We start from the raw sequence: 12,273 nt of genomic DNA, 5'->3' as shown, positions 1-12,273 counted from the left end.
AGGAAAATACATGAGGAAACAACCCAAATATATATATTTAGGTTTGAATCCAAAAGCACCTAGAGGCATTATAACTTGGAGAACCCTGCTGCAGTTATGCTAGTCTATTGAGAACCAGGTGTTCTTCTATCAATGATGAGAACGCTTAATCATCCGATCATGTTGGGTAAAGCCATTTAACGCAACCAAGTCTGCACCCCCATGATATAGTGCCCCCGGGGGCTTGACTTAAGTGAAAGACGATCCACATAAGCTTTGTCTTTAATGTCATTGGCGACTTTTACAGTACAGTTCACTTTCTGACTTGTACTATTTACCTATACTGTCTTGAAATACTGAGACCTAATACAGATTCTATTTCAGTCAAAGATTCCCCTCACTTACCACACTCCCTTCACCCCAGGGTAGACTTAAACACCACATTTGCTGAATCTAGCGGAAGGCCATCTTTTCTAGGTGTGAGCTAATATTCAATTCCTATCTATTTCAGCCGAGACTATTTGACCTTTAAGGAGTTCACTGTTGTTCACAGAGTGTGAAGCTGGATGTACTCTGATTCTAGGAGGGGCTTGCTCTTCTTGTAATGGCTTCATTGCAGCTCAGGTACTGATCCTTCCAAATGGATGCCTGAGTGGAGGGGAGGGAAGGGCATGTGCTTGCTAGCTAGGCCCAAACCTGGGAAAATTCTTACCTGGGCTTGGTGAATTTTGGTCTGAATGGCTTGGGAAGGCCCCTTGGGACGTGTGGATTCTCACAACCTCTTCCAAGAACAGGAGCGTTTTGATCATCTCTGCCATCTCTTCTCTTGCAGACGTCAGGGACCTTGGACCCGTTCTTGGAGAAGAGAATTGAGAAACTTCCTCAAGTCCACATTGGCACTACGTATGTTTCTGCCAGTATCAGCGAGGTTCAATATGTCTCATGAATGTCTTTTGAGCCTGGTATCCTCTACAGCTGTCTCCACGCCAGTATTCTCCATTGTAGCAGAACATCTCTCATCCATGTGTTCGCATCTCTCCTCAATCCGTGCAGCCAGCTTTTCGGCCAGCTTCTCTTCGTGTCTCCCATATAGTCGACTTCGCCAGGGCTGGGCAAGTCTGAAAGTACCTCGGAGCCTCACCAGTCAGCTGATTACAGGCAGATCTTTCACTGTCTGCCCTTTTAGGTTCTGAAAACTGACCCGTGACCTCAGCTCTTTGGTCAGCAGCAGTATCTCCAACTTACACAATTATCAGGACCAAAGACTTAAGCCAAGCTCCACAGAGGGCAGCAGCCCCTCTATCACACAGATCCACCCACAGATCTCTGCCTGGTTACCTAACATCCACCATCCACAACAAGCCTCGCGTTACACACCTTCATTCCCTATAATTGCCTTCCGTGAGCATGGGGATGCAGCCACTGCTACTGGGATTTCCAGCACAAACCTCAAGCTTTCCTTGACAGTCAGATATAGGAAAACACTCAGGGGACACGAGCTAAGGGATTCCATTAGAACCCACGCGCTGACAACCGTTGGTGGATCCTCCCCACGCTTAGGATTCCGGAACCCTTCTGTGTGTGGGGGGAAGCTCGAGAGACACATCCACGTATTTATCTTCAGTCACAGATGTTCCCTGTTATGGGATAGTCTGAGAAATACCTTCCCTAACCTTGGGGAAGCTGCCGCTTCCACTGGGATTTCCTGCACAACCCCCTATCTTTCCCTGGCAGCCAGACTCAAGAAAACACTCAGGGGAGTCGATATAAGTGATTCCGTTAGAACCCATGCGCTGCCGACTGTTGTTGGAACCTCCCCACGCTTAATATTCAGGAACCATTCTCTGTACATGTGGTCACATGAGAGACCGCTCCACACATCTGTATTCAGTCACAGGTGTTCCCTGTTAGGGGTAATTCCTATAATTACCTTCCCAGAGCATGGGGATGCAGACGCTGCCACTGGGCCTTCCAGCACAAACCCCAAGATTTCTCTGGCAGCCAGACTTAGAAAAATACACAGGGTGACGAGTTAAGGGATTCCGTAATAACCAACGTGCTACTGACCTTTGGTGGAACCTCCCCACGCTCAGGATTCCGGAACACTTCTGTGTGCGTGGGGGAGCTCGATAGATCAGTCCACACAGCTATCTTCAGTCACAGGTTTTCCCAGTTACGGGAAACACTGATAAATTATTTCCCTGAACTTGGGGTGGCACCCGCTGCCACTGGGCTTTCCAGCACAAACCCCAAGCTTTCCCTGGCAGCCAGAATCAGGAAAACACTTAGGGGAGACGAGCAAAGGAATTCCATTAGAACCCACGCACTGCCGACCTTTGGTGGATCCTCCCAATGCTCAGGATTCTGGAAACGTTCTGTGTCTGTGGGGGAGCACGAGAGACCGCACCACGCAGCTATCTTAATTCACAGGTATTCCCTGTTAGGGGGAAGTCCTATAATTACCTTCCCTGAGCATGGGGGTTCAGCTGCTGCCACTGGGCTTTCCCGCACAACCCCCTCGCTTTCCTTGGCAACCAGATGTTGGAAAACACTCAGGGGAAACGAGCTAAGGGATTCCATTAGTACCCACGTGCTGCCGACTGTTGGTGGAACCTCCCCACGCTTAGGATTCCAGAACCATTCTCTGTTCGTGGTGGAGCACGAGAGACGGCTCCACGAACCTATCTTCAGTCACAGGTATTCCCTGTTAGGGGGAAGTCCTATAATTAACTTTCCTATGCATGGGGATGCAGCCGCTGCCAATGGGCTTTTCAGCACAACCCCCTAGCATTCCCTGGCAGCCAGACTTAGGAAAACACTCAGGGGAGACGAGCTAAGGATTCCGTTTGAACCCAATCGCTGCCGACATTTGGTGGAACCTCCCCACGCTTAGGATTCTGGAACAATTCTCTGTGGGTGGGGAAGCACATGAGACAGTTCCACAAAGCTATCTTCAGTCACAGGTGATCCTTTTTAGCGGGAAGTCCTATAATTAGCTTCATTTGAATGGGGATGCAGCCGCTGCCACTGGGGTTTCCAGCACAACCTCCTAGCTTTCCCTGACAGCCAGACTTAAGAAAACACTCAGGGGAGATGTGCTAAGGGATTCGGTTAGAACCCACGCACTGCCGACCGCTGGTGGAACCTCCCCACGCTCAGGATTCCGGAATCATTCTCAGTGCGTGGGGGAGCTCAAGAGAAAACACCACGCAGCTATTTTCATTCACATGTGTCCCCTGTTAGGGGAAAGTCTGATAAATACCTTCCCTGACCTTGGGGAAGCATCTGCTGCCACTGGGATTTTCAGCCCAAACCCCTAGATTTCCCTGTCAGCCAGACTGAGGAAAACACTCAGGGGATTTCAGCTAAGGGATTCCATTAGAAGCCACGTGCTGCCAACGGTTTGTGGATCCTCCCCACTCTCAGGATTCCGGAACACTTCTGTGTGTGTGGGGAATTTCGAGAGACAACTCCACGCAGCTATTTTCAGTCACAGGTGTACCCTGATGGGGGAAATTCTGATAAATAACTTCCCTTACCTTGGGGATGCAGCCGCAGCCTCTTGGGTTTCCAGGACAGTCCCTTAGCTTGCGTTGGCAGTCAGATGGAAAACTCTCAGGGGAGATGAGCTAAGGGATTCCATTAGAACCCACGCGCTGCAGACCGTTGATGGAACCTCCCCATGCTTAGGATTCCAGAAGCATTCTCTGTGAGTTTGGGAGCTCGAGAGACAACTCCATGCAGCTATCTTCAGTCACAGGTGTTTTTGTTTGGGGGAAGTACAATAATTACCTTCCCTGAGCATGGGGAGGCAGCTGCTGTTACTGGGCTTACCAGCACAACCCCCTAGCATTCCCTGGCAGCCAGAATCAGGAAAACACTCAGGGGAGACGAGATAAGGGATTCCATTAGAACCCACGTGCTGACGACAGTTGGTGGAGCCTCCCCACGCTAAGGATTCCGGAACAGTTCTGTGTGCGTGTGGGAGTTCGGGAGACACTCCCACGCATCTATTTTCAGTGATAGGTTTTCCCTGCTAGGGAAAAGCCTCATAAATAACTTCCCTGATTTTGGGGAGGCAGCTGCTGCCACTGGGCTTTCCAGCACTACCTCCTAGCTTTCCCTGGCAGCCAGAATCTGGAAAACACTCAGGGGAGACGAGCTAAGGGATTCCATTTGAACCTACGAGCTGCCGACCTTTGTTGTAACCTCCCCAGGCTGAGGATTCAGGAACCATTCTCTGTGCATTGGGGAGCTCGAAAGACAACTCCACGCAGCTACTTCAGTCACAGATGTTCCCTGATAGGGGGAACTCTTATAATTAACTTCCCTGAGCATGGGGATGCAGCCACTGCCACTGGGTTTTCCAGCACAACCCACTAGCTTTCCCTGGCAGCCAGAATCAGGAAAACACTCAGGGGAGACGAGCAAAGGGTTCCCATTAGAACCCACATTCTGCCGACCATTGTTGGATCCTCCCCAAGCTCAGGATTCCGGAACCATTCTCTGTGCATGGGGGAGCAGGAGAGACCACTCCTCGAAGCTATCTTCAGTAACAGGTGTTCCCTTTTATAGGGAAGTCCTATAATTACCTTCCCTGTGCATGGGGATGCAGCCGATCCACTGGGCTTTCCAGCACATCCCACTAGCTTTCCCTGGCAGCCAGACTCATGAAAACACTCAGAGGAGACGACCTAACGATTTTCTTTAGAACCCACGCGCTGCCGACCTTTGGTGTAATCTCCCCATTCTCAGGATTCTGGAACCATTCTGTGTGCGTGGGGGAGCACGAGAGAACGCCCACGCAGCTATTTTCAGGCATAGGTGTTGCCTGTAAGTGGAAAGTCTGATAAATAACTTCCCTGAGCATGGGGAGGCAGCAGCTGCCACTTGGGATTCAAGCACAAACCCTTAGATTTCCTTGGCATCCAGACGTTGGAAAACAATCAGGGGAGGCGAGCTGAGGGATTCCATTAGAACCCACATGCTTCAGACCGTTATTGGAACCTCCCCACGCTTAGGATTCCGAAACAATTCTCTGTGTGTGGTTTAGCATGAGAGACCGCTCCACGCAGCTATCTTCATTCACAGGTGTTCCCTGTTAGGGGGAAGTCCTATCATTACCATCATTAAGCATGGGGATGTAGTCAATGCCACTGGGCTTTCCAGCACAAACCCTAACTTTCCCTGGCAGCCAGACTTAGGAAAACACTTAGGGGATATGAGCTTAACGATTCCGTTAGAACCCACGTGCTGCCGACCCTTGATGGTACCTCCCTGCGCTCAGGATTTCAGAACCATTCTCTGTGAGTGGGGGAGCTCGAGAGACAACTAAACGCAGCTATCTTCAGTCACAGGTGTTCCCTGTTAGAGGGTCTTCCGATAATTAAATTCCCTGACCATGGGGATGCAGCCGCTGCCACTGGGATTTCCAGCAGAACCCCCTAGAATTCCGTGGCAGCCAGACTAGGAAAACACTCAGGAGTAATGAGCTTAGGGATTCCGTTAGAACCCAAGCGCTGCCGAACGTTGGTGGAACCTCCCAACGCTCAGGATTCTGGAAACATTCTCTGTGCGTGGGGGAGATTGACAGATAACTCCATGCAGCTATCTTGAGACACAGGTGTTCCCTGATAGGGGGACTTCCAATAATTAACTTCACTGACCATGGGGATGCAGACACTGCCACTGGGATTTCCAGCAGAACCCCCTAGCTTTCCCTGGCAGCCAGACTCAGGAAATCACTCAGGGGAGACGAGCTAAGGGATGCCATTAGGACACACGCGCTGCCGAATTTGGTGGAACCTCCCCACGCTCAGGATTCCGGAACCATTCGCTGTGCGTGGGGGAGCACGTGAGACTACTCCACGCAGCTATCTTCATTCACAGGGGTTCTCTCTCAGGGGAAATTCTGATAAATAACTTCCCTGACCTTGGGGACACTGTCGCTGCCACTGGGCTTTCCAGCACAACACCCTAGCTTTCCCTGGAATCCAGACTCAGGAAAACACTCAGGGGAGATGAGCTAAATTATTCCATTAGAAACCACGCGCTACCGACCTTTAGTGGAACCTCCCCACGCTCAGTATTCCGGAACCCTTCTGTGTGTTTGGGGGAGCACGAGAGACTACACCATGCAGCTATCTTGAGTCACAGTTGTTCCCTGTTAGGGGGAAGACCGATAATTTCCTTCCCTGAACATGGGGAGGCAGCCGCTGTCACTGGGCTTTCCAGCAACCCCCTAGCTTTCCCTGACAGCCTGACATAGGAAAACTCTCAGGGGAGACGTGCTAAGGGATTCCGTTAGAACCCTCGTGCTGCCGACCGTTGGTGGAACCTCCCCACGCTCAGGATTCCGGAACCCTTATCTGTGCATAGGGGAGCCCGAGAAACTCCTCCATGCAGCTATCTTCAGTCACAGGTGTTCCCTGTTAGTGGAAGTCCGATAATTTCCTTCCATGGACATGGGGAAGCAGCCGCTTACACTGGGCTTTCCAACACACCCCCCTAGCTTTCCCTAGCAGCCAGACTTAGGAAAACACTTAGGTGTGGCGAGCTAAGGGATTCTGTTAGAACCCACATGCTGCCGACCTTTGGTGGAACCTCCCCACCCTCAGGATTCCGGAACGCTTCTGTGTGCGTGGGGGAGCTCGAGAGACACGTCCACAGAGCTATCTTCAGTCACAGGTGTTCCCTGTTAGGGGGAAGTCCTACAATTACCTTCCCTGGGCATGGGGATGCAGCCGCTGCCACTGGGCTTTCTAATGGACTCTTTTCACAGTACTTTTCGTTTTTTGGGGGGTGAGGGTGAGCTGGTCTTTGCTTTTGTGACCAGACAGCCAACCAGTTAGGGTTCTCTCATCTCTTAAATGGAATATTCTGTAGACACATATTATCTGTCTCTTGCTGTAATATTCTTAGTGGGAATTAAAAATTAGGGTAAGTGGACAATACATGCATTCATCAAGAGAAAACATATTAAGCATCCACAATAAATCTGGCACTATATTAAGCACTGTGTTATGGTAAAAAAAAAAAAACAATATTTACTCTTTTGTCATTGGATCTTGAACATGACCAATATTCCAGACTGAAGCTTTGGTATTAAATTTTAAACTGCTGACTAAGCTCTGGATTGACTCTTGATTAAATGTAACATCGTATATAAAGAACTTCACATGGTTCCTGGCAGTTGATGTGCGCTCAGTCCGGGTTAATTTCTTCCTTTCCTTCTTTACTTTTCTTTTCCTTGTTTTGCAAATGATTACATATGATGGCTTTTCGTGTTAGTTTTTGAAAACCAGTCATTCGTTTGCTTGAAAGGAATGGAATAAAATGTTACATGTCTATTGGGTAATTTTTAAGGGAAAATATTAAATATACTAGTATACTTTGGTTCATATTTTGACTTTTTGTGGATCATTTTAATACCATCTTATTTAATTTATCTTCATCTAAATATCCAAATATAATTTTTAAAATATGATTTTGTGAAACTATGAAGGCTGATGTATGTTAAAATGTTTAACATTTACTTCAGAATCCTATGTTTAATTTGCTAATTATTCTTTTGAAATCAGGAGATCCAAGAAATAAACCAAGTGCATTTGTTACTAAAGAATTTGGAAATTATTTTTGATATTAGTACTATTTTATACTTCAGTTTACTAGCAAATTATGGGAAAAAAATTACAAAACTTATGGGTGTATGGTAAATAATCTTCATAAAAATTAGGCGTAAGTTGTCAATTCAGTTGCTGATGGAGAAAATACAGCAAAAATAACAGAAAATTGAGAGTTAACATCATCTTAATATGTGTCAATTTATGGGACAAAGTTATTTCTTTCTCTCTCTCTTTTTCTCTAGTTCATAAAACTTCAACTGAGGTAAAACTGACTACAACAAACTGGTTATGAAGAGTACTATTTGATAAATCTTGGCATATGGGTATACACCTGTGAGTCCACCACCACAGTCAGGATAATAAACATTCTTCACTCCCAAAAGTTTCCTGGTGCACTTAAAAAATTTTGTTGTTGTTGTTGTTTTGGGGGGGTGGGGGAGGTAATTAGGTTTATTTATTTATTTTTTAATGGAAGTGCTGGGGATTGAACCCAGGACCTCGTGCCATGAAGGCCCTTCTCCATAGGGTAACCCTGTTTTAACCCATCACCAAGGCCCCAGCTAACTTCATTGTTCATGCACAATTTGACCTATAAACGTCTCTCACCTTGCACAGCTCTTCAGAGCTCCTCTCTCCCTGCTACGTTAGATGCTGCCTGACACAAGGATCCTGGAAAGGAAGCTTCCTAGGTCAGTATATTGTCTGTGGATCAGTTCCTTTAAGCAGTACCTCCGTTACACTTTCAGTTCAGTGGAATCAGGAAACATTTTTTATGAAACACAGTTATCAAATTTCAATAACTTGCATGCCTACTTAAAAACCATGCCTTTCTTAGATTTTCTTCCCTTTTAATTTTAAAGCTTTTCTTTTTTTTTTTTTTTGAGAAGCTTATAAGAAAAGAGTTAGAGTAGATATTATTGGACTCCTCCCAGCGGCCACCTTCTCAGTGACAATAGTGAGTGCTGAGTGTCTCAGTTAAGGACTGGACCACACAGGATGCCTGGAAAAGGCTGCCCCTCATGCTGACCTCTGGGTAAGGGAAGCACTCTATTCTCTGCATCAGTGATCCTTCATCTTTAGCATGCATTTGAATGATGATTACCTGGAGAGCTTGTTAAATAAAACACAAATTCCTGGGCCCCACCTCTAGTGGGCTGGAACACATGACATTACATTTCTAGTAAATGATAAGGTACTGATATCGATGCTAACGTTCAAGAAGCTCATTGTGAGAGCTGCTGCTCGGATCGGTGGTCCTCCGCCCTACTTTGGAGGACCCCCACCCACTGCCAGGGAGTTCTGGGTGCAGGCAGTCCCCAGTTCACATGGTAGCACAGACCTGCAGAAATGCCCGCTCAGCTCCCTCAGTGCAAAGCGGTCTTAACAATCATTGGAAAAATTACACTGGCTCCCTGACCTTTAACCATTTTTTGTCAAAATATTATAAAACTCTCTTACTGTTTATTTAATGTTGGGTACATTTTTTAAGTGAAACTAATGTTTATGACACTGCAATTTTAAGTGTCATAAATATTGAGAATAATGTTTTCTTTCTTTGTGGAAAATTTATCAGAAGTAATTGGAACAGTGCTTGCCTTCTTGTTCTAAAACATGTTAGGGAACGTGCAGTTTTCTGTGCTCTGGCAAATTTTCATACCCTTCTCCGAGTTTAGATCAGCTTCCAACATTTTAGCCTTTGGACTTTCCACATTGTGAGATACCTCCAGGAGTTTATTTAATGTGAATTTTTTTGCCACTGACACTTCCTCAGGGACACCTTCATCCGGTTTTCTTTCCCCACAACCATTTTCCTCATTTATGTTATAACTTTGCCTTCGGTAAGTTCCTCTGACTTCATGTCTAGAGTTTATGGAAAAGGGGATGGGAAGGGATAAATTTGGTAGTTAGAGATTTGCAAATCATAGCCACTGCATATAAAAACTGATAAAACAACAAATTTCTTCTGTAGAGCACAGGGAACTACATTCAATAGCTTGTGATAACCTTTAATGGAAAAGAATATGAAAATGAATCTATGTATGTATATACCTGACTGGGCATGATGCTGTACACCAGAAACTGACACATTGTAACTGATGGTACTTCAATTAAAAAAGAAAGATTGAATAGAATCTGGAGCAATAGCGGGACTCAACATTCCCACGATCAGCTAATTCTCTTACTATTCATTTACACTTGATCTATAGCTCACTTTCAGCATTTTCACTTTTCCTTTCTTTGCTGCCCTCTTATCTTTGTTGGCCAATCTCCTGCATTGATTATCCGTCTTTATGACACTATGTGGGGTTATCACTGAGAGACCACTTTGCAGTCTACGTCTGTGACCTGAGTAACAGATGTGCAGTAACCACAGAGCTGCTGTAGAGTGATGTGACCGGTCACTGATCCTAATGCGCATTTGTTATTTTCATAGGGATCTGTGGGCTGAAGAAGTGGCAGTGGAGTTTACTTTCTATGCAATGACAGGCAGTTAATAAGTCGTGGCACCAGAAATTTTAGTTGTTGGGGACTCGTGTTATTTAACTAAATGTGTAAATGAAACCTGCATTCAGAGCAAAGTCTGCATGGTCCTGTCCCTTCCTCAGATCAACAAAATTAGCATCTCTGAGATGCAACTTAGGCCATGGTATTATTTTAAAACCTCCCCCAGGTGATAGCTTATATAAAACCAGGTTTGAAACAATTGCTCTAGAACAGAGCTTCTCAAAATGTAGTGTTTATCAACATCATTTGAAGGATTTAAGACAGATTTTGGAGCCCCGATCCCAGAAATTCTTATTCAGAGACTGATAAATTGGTAAGTTACCTTTTCTAATTACCGGACAAATTACCTAGAATTTGAACTTTTCACAGTCACGTAGGGAATTATGCTGATGCTTTTTTTTTAATTGAAATACAATCAGTTACAATGTGCCAATTTCTGGTGTACAGCACAATATCCCAGTCATGCATATATATACATATATTCATTCATTTTCATATTCTTTTTCAGTAGAGGTTACTACAAGATATTGAATATAGTTCCCTGTGCTCTACAGAAGAAACTTCTTGTTTATCGATTTTTATATATAGTGGTTAACCTTTGCAAATCTCAAACTCCCCATTTATCCATTCCCACTCCCTTACCCCCTGTAACCATTAGATTGTTGACTATGTGTCTGTTTCTGCTTTTTAGATGAGTTCATCAGTGTCCTCTTTTTTCTTTGTTTAGATTCCACATATGGGTGACATCAAATGGCATTTTTCTTTCTCCTTCTGCTGACTTCACTTAGAAGAACCATCTCCTCATGATGCTGGTTGATGGCCACACTTGGACCAGTTGTCTGAATGTTATGAGAATATATTCTCTGAACATAAAGCTTGTAACAGAGGCACCTATTTTATTATGATGTAGAAAGACACTAGAGGATATATTTGGCATACGAAGGATAACCGTGCTGAGAGAATTATTGTAAACTAAAGACAGAAATCTGGCAATCTAGGGACCCTCAGGATCAAAGCACACTTAAACTCCTTCCTTAGAATTTTTGGTTGAATAAGCCAATAAATCCTCTTGAATTTAAAGCCTTTTTCACTTAAATCTTGATATTTACAACATCAAGAATTCAATCTCCTAAGAGGCTTGATTCACTGTTGTGTAAATTTCCCCTCACTTTAATGGTTCTGTTATTTTCCATTACATATTTAAGAAATGGGCAAGTGTAGAAGACCTTCAGGTTTTTTAGGTGACATTTGAGTAGGGCCTGAGAAGATCCCATTATCCATACTGAGACTTAAGATAAAGCCCTCACTCAAGTCAGGCTGTTGTGCATTCAAAGGTGATTTTCACAATCAGGACTGAAGACATTGTCCATGTATCTATTCGGCGATATCACTTGATTGATCTTTGAATGGCAGTATTTTTTTTTTGTCTATGAGTTGATATCAACACTTTCATGAACAAAAAGTTATGATGAATATTTCAGTCTAATTTATTACAGTGTATTCAACTTAAAAAAATGACTAGAAAGTCCAATTCTTTGCCCCTTTCATGTCATCTAATTATGTACATCTAAGACAGCTGATGAAAGTTATCCATTAAGTGAAACTTCTGATAGTCAAACACAAGTATTAAATTGACACACAGTATCCCTTCCATTGCTCGGTGTTTCAGTTTGGTCCAGCTACCACGAAAATGTATCAGAGACTGGGTGTGTGGCTTAAACAACAAAAATGTATTTTCTCGCAGTTCTGGAGGCTAAAGGTCTGAGGTCAAAGTGTTAGCAGGGTTGGTTTCTTCTGAAAGTTCCCTCCTTGGCTTGTAGATGCCAAATTCTCCGTGTGTCTTCGTATGGTCTTCCCTCCCTGTGTTTCTGTCCTAATCTTTTTATAAAGACATATTACATTGGATTTGGGCCCACCCTAATGACCTCATTTTAATTTGGTTACTATTTAAAGACCTTTCTTCAAATACAGTTACATTCTTAAGGTACTAGGGTTAGAATGTCAATACATGAGTTTGGGGGGCACGCAAACCCAGATGATTTTAATCTCTTGATCTGTAATTTTAGGCTCTAATTTATAACTCCTTCTTGCCCTCCCCACTTCTTTTCTTCTGTTCTTTCTTTCATTACAAACTGTCTTCAGTTTCCATGCTTCCTTCTTAAAA

Source organism: Vicugna pacos, unplaced genomic scaffold (assembly GCF_048564905.1).
Source record: "Vicugna pacos unplaced genomic scaffold, VicPac4 scaffold_20, whole genome shotgun sequence".
Classification (NCBI taxonomy): Eukaryota; Metazoa; Chordata; class Mammalia; order Artiodactyla; family Camelidae; genus Vicugna; species Vicugna pacos.
Note: the sequence above shows the minus strand (reverse complement) of the source record.